This window comes from Triticum aestivum, chromosome 7A (genome assembly GCF_018294505.1).
Source record: "Triticum aestivum cultivar Chinese Spring chromosome 7A, IWGSC CS RefSeq v2.1, whole genome shotgun sequence".
NCBI classification, from domain to species: Eukaryota; Viridiplantae; Streptophyta; class Magnoliopsida; order Poales; family Poaceae; genus Triticum; species Triticum aestivum.
Window position 1 is genome coordinate 78,122,265 of NC_057812.1, and position 12,944 is coordinate 78,135,208.

Below are 12,944 nucleotides of genomic sequence, written 5' to 3' on the forward strand. Positions count from 1 at the left end.
CATGCACATGTTACTTTCGCCTAATGATGAAGACATGGTTTTGTTGAATCCTTTGACACTACGCAACCTCCCGACCCCTCGGCGATCCTCTTGAACATGAGAGGAAGAAGAGGATCGCCGAGGGGTCGAGGGTTCCAGGGTCGTCGAGGGTTCGAGGGGTCGAGGATCGCCGAGGGATCGAGAGAGGTTTCCTAGTGTCCAAGTATTGAAGAAATCCATGGCTTCATCATTAGCCAGAAGTAACCACGGCATGACGAAGTCCTCCAAAATTATTTTCGAATGGTGTCCCGGATAGGATAATTTGCCTTCTTGTATGAATTTCAGCAAAGGCCTTCCAAATAACGATATTTGGAAGGTTCTTGCTGAACTTTGTACCAAAAAGCGAATTATCCTATCTAGGACTCCGTTCCAAAATAATTTTGGAGAGCTTCATACCATCATGCACATGTTACTTTTGCCTAATGATGAAGACATGGTTCTGTTGAATCCTTTGACACTAGGCAACCTCCCGACCCCTCGGCAATGCTCTCGAACATGAGAGGAAGAAGAGGATAAAAAAGAAGAGGAAGAAGAAAAAAAGAGGAGAAGAAAGAATAGAGGAGTTCTTCTCCTCTATTCTTTCTTCTCCTCTTTTTTTCTTCTTCTTCCTCTTTTTTTTATCGGGAACGAGGGTCGTTGAGGGACATAGATGTAGTGTCGTCGTTGTCGATATATACCCCCTCCCGATAGCTTACTATGATTAGGTAGCTAGTTCTACGTTTGGCACTAATATATCCATCTGTCATGTTTGAATAATAATTGCCATGTTGTAAATATTTGTAGAAACTATGGACACCGCCCTAGACGAAGCAAAAGAAGCGTTGTTGAGGGACATAATCGCAGAAGGAAGTGATGTCGTCTCGTTGTTTCTCAACGACACCGATGGTCTGGAAGGAGAGGGTGAACAAGCTGGCTACGGTGACCTAATGCCAGTGCAAGAAGAAGAACATGAGGACGGCTCCGGTGACCCAATGCCGGTGCAAGAAGGAGACCGCGATGACGGCTCCGGTGACGGAACCGAGTCCAGCCAGGTATATATATTAGTTAAGCCTGTGCTGACTAGCTGATTGATGCATTCATTGTTTTGGTATGTACACATATTAATTAAGTCTTTGTTTTTTTTCTAGCCCCCCGGATTGAGCACAACTTCGGTAAAGAGACGAGGCCCGAAGAAAAAGTTGAGCTCGGATGAAAAGTTTGAGATCATAGCAATCGCGCCCGACGGCCAACCGATTGAACCCCTCCGGACAAAGAGCACATTTGTTGCTCAGTGCGGGGTTCTGGTTAGGGACAAGATCCCGATAAGCATCCAGCAATGGTTTAAGCCGGCTACAGAAGACCCTGAGGTTTCTTATGTCAATGATATGCAGAAAAATGATCTTTGGACTGAGCTGAAGTCAAATTTCACCCTACCGCCAGAGGATAATCCAGAGAACCCAGTTAAAGAGAAATTAATCAAGTCTTTTGCTCTTAAGAGGATGGCAGAACTATTCAGGAGGTGGAAGATAGAGCTGAATAAGTTTGTCGAAAATAATGAGACACCAGAATTCAAGGGCAGATATGAGAAGATCAGAGATCACTGGCCCGCATTTGTGGCCCACAAGACATCGGAAAAGAGTAAGAAGATGTCGGCGACAAACAAGCAAAATGCTGCGAAGAAGATGCTTCACCATCGCACGGGGTCAGGTGGCTACCTCGTAGCCCGGCCTAAGTGGGCCAAGACTGAGAATGATCTGGTTGATAAAGGGATCGAACCAGAGACAATTAGCTGGCCAGACCGTTGCCGGACTTGGTTCTTCGGGGCTGGCGGTGATGGCTTTCATAGTAATTTCAAAAAAAATTCCTACGCACACGCAAGATCATGGTGATGCATAGCAACGAGAGGGGGAGTATGATCTAATACCTAGTAGATCGACAACGGAAGCGTTTGGTTGATGTAGTCGTACGTCTCCACGATCCAACCGATCAAGCACCGAAACTACGGCACCTCCGAGTTCTAGCACACGTTCAGCTCGATGACGATCCCCGGACTCCGATCCAGCAAAGTGTCGGGGAAGAGTTCCGTCAGCACGACGATGTGGTGACGATCTTGACATACTACTGCTGCAGGGCTTCGCCTAAGCACCGCTACAATATTATCGAGGACTATGGTGGCTGGGGCGCCGCACACAGCTCAGGAATAGATCACGTGGATCAACTTGTGTGTCTCTGGGGTGCCCCTGCCTCCGTATATAAAGGACTAAATGGGGGGAGGCGGCCGGCCAAGGAGGGCGCGCCAGGAGAGTCCTACTCCCTCTGGGAGTAGGATTCCCCCCCCCCCAATCCTAGTTGGAATAGGATTCGCGAAGGGGGGGAAAAGAGAGAGAGGGGCCGGCCCCCTCTCCTTGTCCTATTCGGACCAAGGGAGGGGAGGGGCGCGCGGCCCATGAAGGGCTGCCTCTTCTCTTTTCCACTAAGGTCCATCATGGCCCATTTAGCTCCCGGGGGGTTCCGGTAACCTCCCGGTACTCCGGTAAAATCCCGATTTCACCCGGAACACTTCCGGTATCCAAACATAGGCTTCCAATATATCAATCTTTATGTCTCGACCATTTTGAGACTCCTCATCATGTCCGTGATCACATCCGGGACTCCGAAAAAACTTCGGTACATCAAAATGTATAAACTCATAATATAACTGTCATCGTAACCTTAAGCGTGCGGACCCTACGGGTTCGAGAACAATGTAGACATGACCGAGACATGTCTCCGGTCAATAACCAATAGCGGAACCTGGATGCTCATATTGGCTCCTAGATATTCTACGAAGATCTTTATCGGTCAGACCGCATAACAACATACGTTGTTCCCTTTGTCATCGGTATGTTACTTGCCCGAGATTCGATCGTCGGTATTCCAAATACCTAGTTCAATCTCGTTACCGGCAAGTCTCTTTACTCGTTCTGTAGTACATCATCCCGCAACTAACTCATTGGTTGCAGTGCTTGCAAGGCTTAAGTGATGTGCATTACCGAGAGGGCCCAGAGATACCTCTCCGACAATCGGAGTGACAAATCCTAATCTCGAAATACGCCAACCCAACATGTACCTTTGGAGACACCTGTAGAGCTCCTTTATAATCACCCAGTTACGTTGTGACGTTTGGTAGCACACAAAGTGTTCCTCTGGTAAATGGGAGTTGCATAATCTCATAGTCATAGGAACATGTATAAGTCATGAAGAAAGCAATAGCAACATACTAAACGATCGGGTGCTAAGCTAGTGGAATGGGTCATGTCAATCAGATCATTCACTTAATGATGTGATCCTGTTAATCAAATAACAACTATTTGTTTATGGTTAGGAAACATAACCATCTTTGATTAATGAGCTAGTCAAGTAGAGGCATACTAGTGACACTTTGTTTGTCTATGTATTCACACATGTATTATGTTTCCGGTTAATACAATTCTAGCATGAATAATAAACATTTATCATGATATAAGGAAATAAATAATAACTTTATTATTGCCTCTAGGGCATATTTCCTTTAGTCTCCCACTTGCACTAGAGTCAATAATCTAGATTACACAGTAATGATTCTAACACCCATGGAGCCTTGGTGCTGATCATGTTTTGCTCGTGGAAGAGGCTTAGTCAACGGGTCTGCAACATTCAGATCCGTATGTATCTTGCAAATCTCTATGTCTCCCACCTGGACTAGATCCCGGATGGAATTGAAGCGTCTCTTGATGTGCTTGGTTCTCTTGTGAAATCTGGATTCCTTTGCCAAGGCAATTGCACCAGTATTGTCACAAAAGATTTCATTGGACCCGATGCACTAGGTATGACACCTAGATCGGATATGAACTCCTTCATCCAGACTCCTTCATTTGCTGCTTCCGAAGCAGCTATGTACTCTGCTTCACATGTAGATCCCGCTACAACGCTTTGTTTAGAACTGCACCAACTGACAGCTCCTCCGTTTAATGTAAACATGTATCCGGTTTGCGATTTAGAATCGTCTGGATCAGTGTCAAAGCTTGCATCAACGTAACCTTTTACGATGAGCTCTTTGTCACCTCCATATATGAGAAACATATCCTTAGTCCTATTCAGGTATTTCAGGATGTTCTTGACCGCTGTCCAGTGATCCACTCCTGGATTACTTTGGTACCTCCCTGCTAGACTTATAGCAAGGCACACATCAGGTCTGGTACACAGCATCGCATACATGATAGATCCTATGGCTGATGCATAGGGAACATCTTTCATATTCTCTCTATCTTCTGTAGTGGTCGGGCATTGAGTCTTACTCAACTTCACACCTTGTAACACAGGCAAGAACCCTTTCTTTGCTTGATCCATTTTGAACTTCTTCAAAACTTTGTCAAGGTATGTGGTTTGTGAAAGTCCAATTAAGCGTTTTGATCTATCTCTATAGATCTTAATGCCTAATATGTAAGCAGCTTCACCGAGGTCTTTCATTGAAAAACTCTTATTCAAGTATCCCTTTATGCTATCCAGAAATTCTATATCATTTCCAATTAGTAACATGTCATCTACATATAATATCAGAAATGCTACAGAGCTCCCACTCACTTTCTTGTAAATACAGGCTTCTCCAAAAGTCTGTATAAAACCAAATGCTTTGATCACAATATCAAAGCGTTTATTCCAACTCCGAGAGGCTTGCACCAGTCCATAAATGGATCGCTGGAGCTTGCACACTTTGTTAGCTCCCTTTGGATCGACAAAACCTTCTGGTTGCATCATATACAACTCTTCTTCCAGAAATCCATTCAGGAATGCAGTTTTGACATCCATCTGCCAAATTTCATAATCATAAAATGCGGCAATTGCTAACATGATTCGGACAGACTTAAGCATCGCTACAGGTGAGAAGGTCTCATCGTAGTCAATCCCTTGAACTTGCCGAAAACCTTTTGCGACAAGTCGAGCTTTGTAGACAGTAATGTTACCGTCAGTGTCAGTCTTCTTCTTGAAGATCCATTTATTCTCAATTGCTTGCCGATCATCGGGCAAGTCAACCAAAGTCCATACTTTGTTCTCATACATGGATCCCATCTCAGATTTCATGGCTTCAAGCCACTTTGCGGAATCTGGGCTCACCATCGCTTCTTCATAGTTCGTAGGTTCATCATGATCTAGTAGCATGACTCCCAAAACGGGATTACCGTACCACTCTGGTGCGGATCTTACTCTGGTTGATCTACGAGGTTCAGTAGTATCTTGTTCTGAAGTTTCATGATCATCATCATTAGCTTCCTCACTAACTGGTGTAGGTGTCACAGAAACAGTTTTCTGTGATGCACTACTTTCCAATAAGGGAGCAGGTATAGTTACCTCGTCAAGTTCTACCTTCCTCCCACTCACTTCTTTCGAGAGAAACTCCTTCTCCAGAAAGTTTCCGAATTTAGCAACAAAAGTCTTGCCTTCGGGTCTGTGATAGAAGGTGTATCCAATAGTCTCCTTTGGATATCCTATGAAGACACATTTCTCCTATTTGGGTTCGAGCTTATCAGGTTGAAGCTTTTTCACATAAGCATCGCAGCCCCAAACTTTCAAAAACGACAACTTTGGTTTCTTGCCAAACCACAGTTCATAAGGCGTCGTCTCAACGGATTTTGATGGTGCCCTATTTAACGTGAATGCGGCCGTCTCTAGAGCGTATCCCCAAAATGATAGCGGTAAATCAGTAAGAGACATCATAGATCGCACCATATCCAGTAAAGTACGATTACAACGTTCGGACACACCATTACGCTGTGGTGTTCCGGGTGGCGTGAGTTGCGAAACTATTCCACAATTTTTCAAATGTACACCAAACTCGTAACTCAAATATTCTCCTCCACGATCAGATCGTAGAAACTTTATTTTTCTTGTTATGATGATTTTCAACTTCACTCTGAGATTCCTTGAACTTTTCAAACGTTTCAGACTTATGTTTCATTAAGTAGATATACCCATATCTGCTTAAATCATCTGTGAACGTGAGAAAATAACGATATCCGCCACGAGCCTCAATATTCATCGGACCACATACATCTGTATGTATGATTTTCAACAAATCTGTTGCTCTCTCCATAGTACCGGAGAATGGCGTTTTAGTCATCTTGCCCAAGAGGCACGGTTCGCATGTACCAAGTGATTCATAATCAAGTGGTTCCAAAAGTCCATCAGTATGGAGTTTCTTCATGCGCTTTACACCGATATGACCCAAACGGCAGTGCCACAAATAAGTTGCACTATCATTATCAACTCTGCATCTTTTGGCTTCAACATTATGAATATGTGTATTACTACTATTGAGATTTAACAAGAATGGACCACTCTTCAAGGGTGCATGACCATAAAAGATATTACTATATAAATAGAACAACCATTATTCTCTGATTTAAATGAATAACCGTCTCGCATCAAACAAGATCCAGATATAATGTTCATGCTTAATGCTGGCACCAAATAACAATTATTTAGGTCTAATATTAATCCCGAAGGTAGATGTAGAGGTAGCGTGCCGACTGCGATCACATCGACTTTGGAACCGTTTCCCACGTGCATCGTCACCTCGTCCTTAGCCAATCTTCGCTTAATTCGTAGTCCCTGTTTCGAGTTGCAAATATTAGCAACAGAACCAGTATCAAATACCCAGGTGCTACTGCGAGCATTAGTAAGGTACACATCAATAACATGTATATCACATATACCTTTGTTCACCTTGCCATCCTTCTTATCCGCCAAATACTTGGGGCAGTTCCGCTTCCAGTGACCAGTCTGCTTGCAATAGAAGCACTCAGTTTTAGGCTTAGGTCCAGGTTTGGGTTTCTTCTCTTGAGTAGCAACTTGCTTGCCGTTCTTTTTGAAGTTCCCCTTCTTCTTTCCTTTGCCCTTTTTCTTGAAACTAGTGGTCTTGTTGACCATCAACACTTGATGCTCCTTCTTGATTTCTACCCCGCAGCTTTCAGCATCGCGAAGATCTTGGGAATAGTCTTATTCATCCCTTGCATATTATAGTTCATCACGAAGCTCTTGTAGCTTGGTGGCAGTGATTGGAGAATTCTGTCAATGACGCAGTCATCTGGAAGATTAACTCCCAACTGAATCAAGTGATTATTATACCCAGACATTTTGAGTATATGCTCACTGACAAAACTGTTCTCCTCCATCTTGCAGCTATAGAACTTATTGGAGACTTCGTATCTCTAAATCCGGGCATTTGCTTCAAATATTAACTTCAACTCCTGGAATATCTCATATGCTCCATGATGTTCAAAACGTCGTTGAAGTCCCGATTCTAAGCCGTAAAGCATGGCACACTGAACTATTGAGTAGTCATCAGCTTTGCTCTGCCAGACATTCATAACATCCAGCATTGCTCCTGCAGCAGGCCTGGCACCCAACGGTGCTTGCAGGATGTAATTCTTCTATGCAGCAATGAGGATAATCCTCAAGTTACGGACCCAGTCCGTGTAATTGCTACCATCATCTTTCAACTTTGCTTTCTCAAGGAACGCATTAAAATTCAACGGAACAACAGCACGAGCCATCTATCTACAATCAAACATAAACAAGCAAGATACTAATCAGGTACTAAGTTTCATGATAAATTTAAGTTCAGTTAATTTACTTAAAGAACTCCCACTTAGATAGACATCCCTCTAATCCTCTAAGTGATTACATGATCCAAATCAACTAAACCATGTTCGATCATCACGTGAGATGGAGTAGTTTCATTGGTGAACATCTTTATGTTGATCATATCTACTATATGATTCACGCTCGACCTTTCGGTCTCCGTGTTCCGAGGCCATATCTGTATATGCTTGGCTCGTCAAGTTTAACCTGAGTATTCCGCGTGTGCAACTGTTTTGCACCCGTTGTATTTGAACGTAGAGCCTATCACACCCGATCATCACGTGGTGTCTCAGCACGAAGAACTTTCGCAATGGTGCATACTCAGGGAGAACACTACTTGATAATTTAGTGAGAGATCATCTTATAATGCTACCGTCAATCAAAGCAAGATAAGATGCATAAAAGATAAACATCACATGCAATCAATATAAGTGATATGATATGGCCATCATCATCTTGTGCTTGTGATCTCCATCTCCGAAGCACCGTCGTGATCACCATCGTCACCGGCGCGACACCTTGATCTCCATCGTAGCATCGTTGTCGTCTCGCCGAGCTTGTGCTTCCACGACTATCGCTACCGTTTAGTGATAAAGTAAAGCATTACAGCGCGATTGCATTGCATACAATAAAGCGACAACCATATGGCTCCTGCCAGTTGCCGATAACTCGGTTACAAAACATGATCATCTCATACAATAAAATTTAGCATCATGTCTTGACCATATCACATCACAACATGCCCTGCAAAAACAAGTTAGACGTCCTCTACTTTGTTGTTGCAAGTTTTTACGTGGCTGCTACGGGCTTAAGCAAGAACCAATCTTACCTACGCATCAAAACCACAACGATAGTTTGTCAAGTTGGTGCTGTTTTAACCTTCGCAAGGACCGGGCGTAGCCACACTCGATTCAACTAAAGTTGGAGAAACTGTCACCCGCAAGCCACCTATGTGCAAAGCACGTCGGGAGAACCGGTCTCGCGTAAGCGTACGCGTAATGTCGGTCCGGGCCGCTTCGTCCAACAATACCGCCGAACCAAAGTATGACATGCTGGTAAGCAGTATGACTTATATCGCCCACAACTCACTTGTGTTCTACTCGTGCATATAACATCAACATATAAAACCTAGGCTCGGATGCCACTAATGGGTTTCGTAGTAATTTCAGAAAAAATTCCTACGCACACGCAAGATCATGGTGATGCATAGCAACGAGAGGGGGAGTATGATCAACATACCTAGTAGATCGACAACGGAAGCGTTTGGTTGATGTAGTCGTACGTCTCCACGATCCGACCGATCAAGCACCGAAACTACGGCACCTCCGAGTTCTAGTACACGTTCAGCTCGATGACGATCCCCGGACTCCGATCCAGCAAAGTGTCGGGGAAGAGTTCCGTCAGCATGACGGTGTGGTGACGATCTTGACGTACTACTGCTGCAGGGCTTCGCCTAAGCACCGCTACAATATTATCGAGGACTATGGTGGCTGGGGCGCCGCACACAGCTAAGGAATAGATCACGTGGATCAACTTGTGTGTCTCTGGGGTGCCCCTGCCTCCGTATATAAAGGACTAAAGGGGGGAGGCGGCCGGCCAAGGAGGGCGCGCCAGGAGAGTCCTACTCCCTCTAGGAGTAGGATCCCCCCCCCAATCCTAGTTGGAATAGGATTCGCGGAGGGGGGGAGAGAGAGAGGGGCCGGCCCCCTCTCCTTGTCCTATTCGGACCAAGGGAGGGGAGGGGTGCGCGGCCCATGAAGGGCTGCCTCTTCTCTTTTCCACTAAGGCCCATCATGGCCCATTTAGCTCCCGGGGGGTTCCGGTAACCTCCCGGTACTCCGGTAAAATCCCGATTTCACCCGGAACACTTCCGGTATCCAAACATAGGCTTCCAATATATCAATCTTTATGTATCGACCATTTCGAGACTCCTCGTCATGTCCATGAGCACATCCGGGACTCCGAAAAAACTTCGGTACATCAAAATGTATAAACTCATAATATAACTGTCATCGTAACCTTAAGCGTGCAGACCCTACGGGTTCGAGAACAATGTAGACATGACCGAGACATGTCTCCGGTCAATAACCAATAGCGGAACCTGGATGCTCATATTGGCTCCTAGATATTCTACGAAGATCTTTATCGGTCAGACCGCATAACAACATACGTTGTTCCCTTTGTCATCGGTATGTTACTTGCCCGAGATTCGATCGTCGGTATTCCAAATACCTAGTTCAATCTCGTTACCGGCAAGTCTCTTTACTCGTTCTGTAATACATCATCCTGCAACTAACTCATTGGTTGCAGTGCTTGCAAGGCTTAAGTGATGTGCATTACCGAGAGGGCCCAGAGATACCTCTCCGACAATCGGAGTGACAAATCGTAATCTCGAAATACGCCAACCCAACATGTACCTTTGGAGACACCTGTAGAGCTCCTTTATAATCACCCAGTTACGTTGTGACGTTTGGTAGCACACAAAGTGTTCCTCTGGTAAACGGGAGTTGCATAATCTCATAGTCATAGGAACATGTATAAGTCATAAAGAAAGCAATAGCAACATACTAAACGATCGGGTGCTAAGCTAGTGGAATGGGTCATGTCAATCAGATCATTCACTTAATGATGTGATCCCGTTAATCAAATAACAACTATTTGTTTATGGTTAGGAAACATAACCATCTTTGATTAATGAGCTAGTCAAGTAGAGGCATACTAGTGACACTTTGTTTGTCTATGTATTCACACATGTATTATGTTTCCGGTTAATACAATTCTAGCATGAATAATAAACATTTATCATGATATAAGGAAATAAATAATAACTTTATTATTGCCTCTAGGGCATATTTCCTTCAGGCGGAACCTTGGAACCTGTAACAGGGAAGTGCATTTGGACGAACGATCAAATGGACATACCAGTCAGGAAGCTTAAGCAGTATATCAAAGCATCGCAGCAAGGGAAGTTCTTTCCAGACAGAGAGAACGACGAGCTCACAATGGCCCTCGGGAATCCTGAGCACCCTGGACGGACACGAGGCATGCCAGGCTCCATTCCGTGGAAGGTTGGGTTTCTAGACGCAGGCGGTTACAAATCCGATGAGAGGAGGAAAAAAGTGCAGCAGACCCAAATGCAGGCGCTGCAAGCAAGGGTAGACGCGATAGAGGAACAAGAAGCAAATCGCAGCAAACGTACTGCCGAAGCCTCCCCCGAAGCTACCCTGCCATCTCAGCGCAGAAGCAGCGTGGCTTCCACCGAGCTGCTTCAGCCGGAGCATGCCTTGATGGCTCCTGCCAGCTATCCCGTGGATGCTATCACGGAGTCTCAAAATTGCCACCTTATGACGCAATGGATGAATTTGAAGGTCAAGGCGGCTATTGGCTCTGTTTATCCTACTGAACCCGGCGCAACTTTTCACTGCCGGCTGATTCCAGAAGGATATGCTAGGGTGATGGTGAATGAAATAACAGAGGGATTTGAGGACCTCCAGCTTGACCACCCTACCGGTGAAGGGGAGACTTGGCTGGGGTCTGCTCTGAAGACTCCATGCCTATGGCGGAAGGAGCTCATCAACCTTCCGAACTGGACGCCTCCGCCTCCTCCTCCTCCTCCGGCAAGTCAGGGCACTCCGCCTCCTCCACCGCCTCCTCCTCTGGTGAGTGACGATCAGGGCCCTCGGCCGGCTCCTTCTCCGGCGCGTGGCGGCACTCCGCCTCCTTCTTCGCCTGCGCCGACGCGCCCGAGCAGCCAGCCTCCTCCTTCTCCGCCTCGTCGGCAAGGGCGGAAGAGACCTGCCGCCACTCCAGCTGCTCCGGCGCATCGTAGTCCTTCTCCTCCGCCTCGTAAGCAAGTAAACAAGACAACCGCTCCGTCTGCTCGGTCGGCGTCTAGCAGTACAACCAGAGGCGGGAGGACATACAGATTCGGTCCTTCTCTGAAGACTCCAGAGAAGTTACCATATGAGAGGACCCCGGAGGAGAACGCCGAGATCGCGCGAACCGAAGTGGATGACTGGTTTCAAGGGTTGAGAGCAAAGAGACATCCACCTCCGGAGGAGAAGGTAGATCCGGTGAAAGTGAAGCGCACTCTGGATGCCCTGGCAAAACCACCCAAGTCTCTGCCGAAAGGCAACTATGAGCGCATTATTGCAAAGACATGGGCCGAAGCGGAGCGGTCGGGAAGTACAGTCAGTGATCAAAGGCTGAAAGAACGACGAGCAGCTGGGAAACAAATTGCCCAGCTCGGCGAACAAGCGAAGCAATCGTGCCCCCCCCCCTCAAGGTGCCTAGCGACATCGTCGATCCGAGGATGGTGCCCGGTTATGGCAATGTTGACGATTACCTGCCCGACGATGTACATTATGATCCCATGGAGGTGCAGATACACAGATACGAGTATGGGAAGCCTCTCGTCAAAGATGAAAAATCTTTAACAACGATGATGCGAAGATTACATGATTGGTACTTGAAAATCTGCAGAGAGTCTGGGGGGAGGAGTACTTTGTATGCAAGAGTTAAACCGGAGCATGACCTCGTTGGAATTGAACTGTTGCCTATTCCATTTGAAGAGTTCTATCAGTTTTTCAATCAATTGGCCCTCGATAAAACAACGATCACCTGCTACTGTCTGTAAGTACTACTACTTCTGTCATTAAGTCTCTCTATATAGCTCATCTCTTTCATTGCATGTATTTATAATTATCCTCACTATATTATGCAGAACGAAGATCGCCGAATTGAAGAAAAGACAAATCGGTGATATTGGGTTCGTTAACACATATCTCATAGATGCAACTGAGGTTCAACATCGTCCCGGAGATACCGAGGCCAACTTGCTACGATCATTCAAAAAAAATGAAAACAAAGATATAATACTCTTTCCTTACAACTTCAAGTGAGTGTTACTGTCTTGTGCATATTCGGTTTCCCTTATATATTAGTCCAGGTTATAGTAATGTAATTGATGAGTTATGCATGCATGTGCAGTTTCCACTATATTCTCCTAGAGATTAGGCTTGAGCAGGGAGTAGTAACCGTCTTGGACTCTAAACGAAAAGATCCCCAGGAGTATGCGGACATGACTGAAATCCTCAAGAAGTAAGTTAAATCAATCATTATCCACCATATCAGCAACTTTGTTCATTTCCTGATATCAAGTAATTGTTTTGTTTGTCCGGCGAGGTTTGGAGAAAATTCACCAGAAAAGTTTCGGGACTGCCGAAGGAGCTGGAATTTAGACACCCGAAAGTAAGTACTATAGTAGC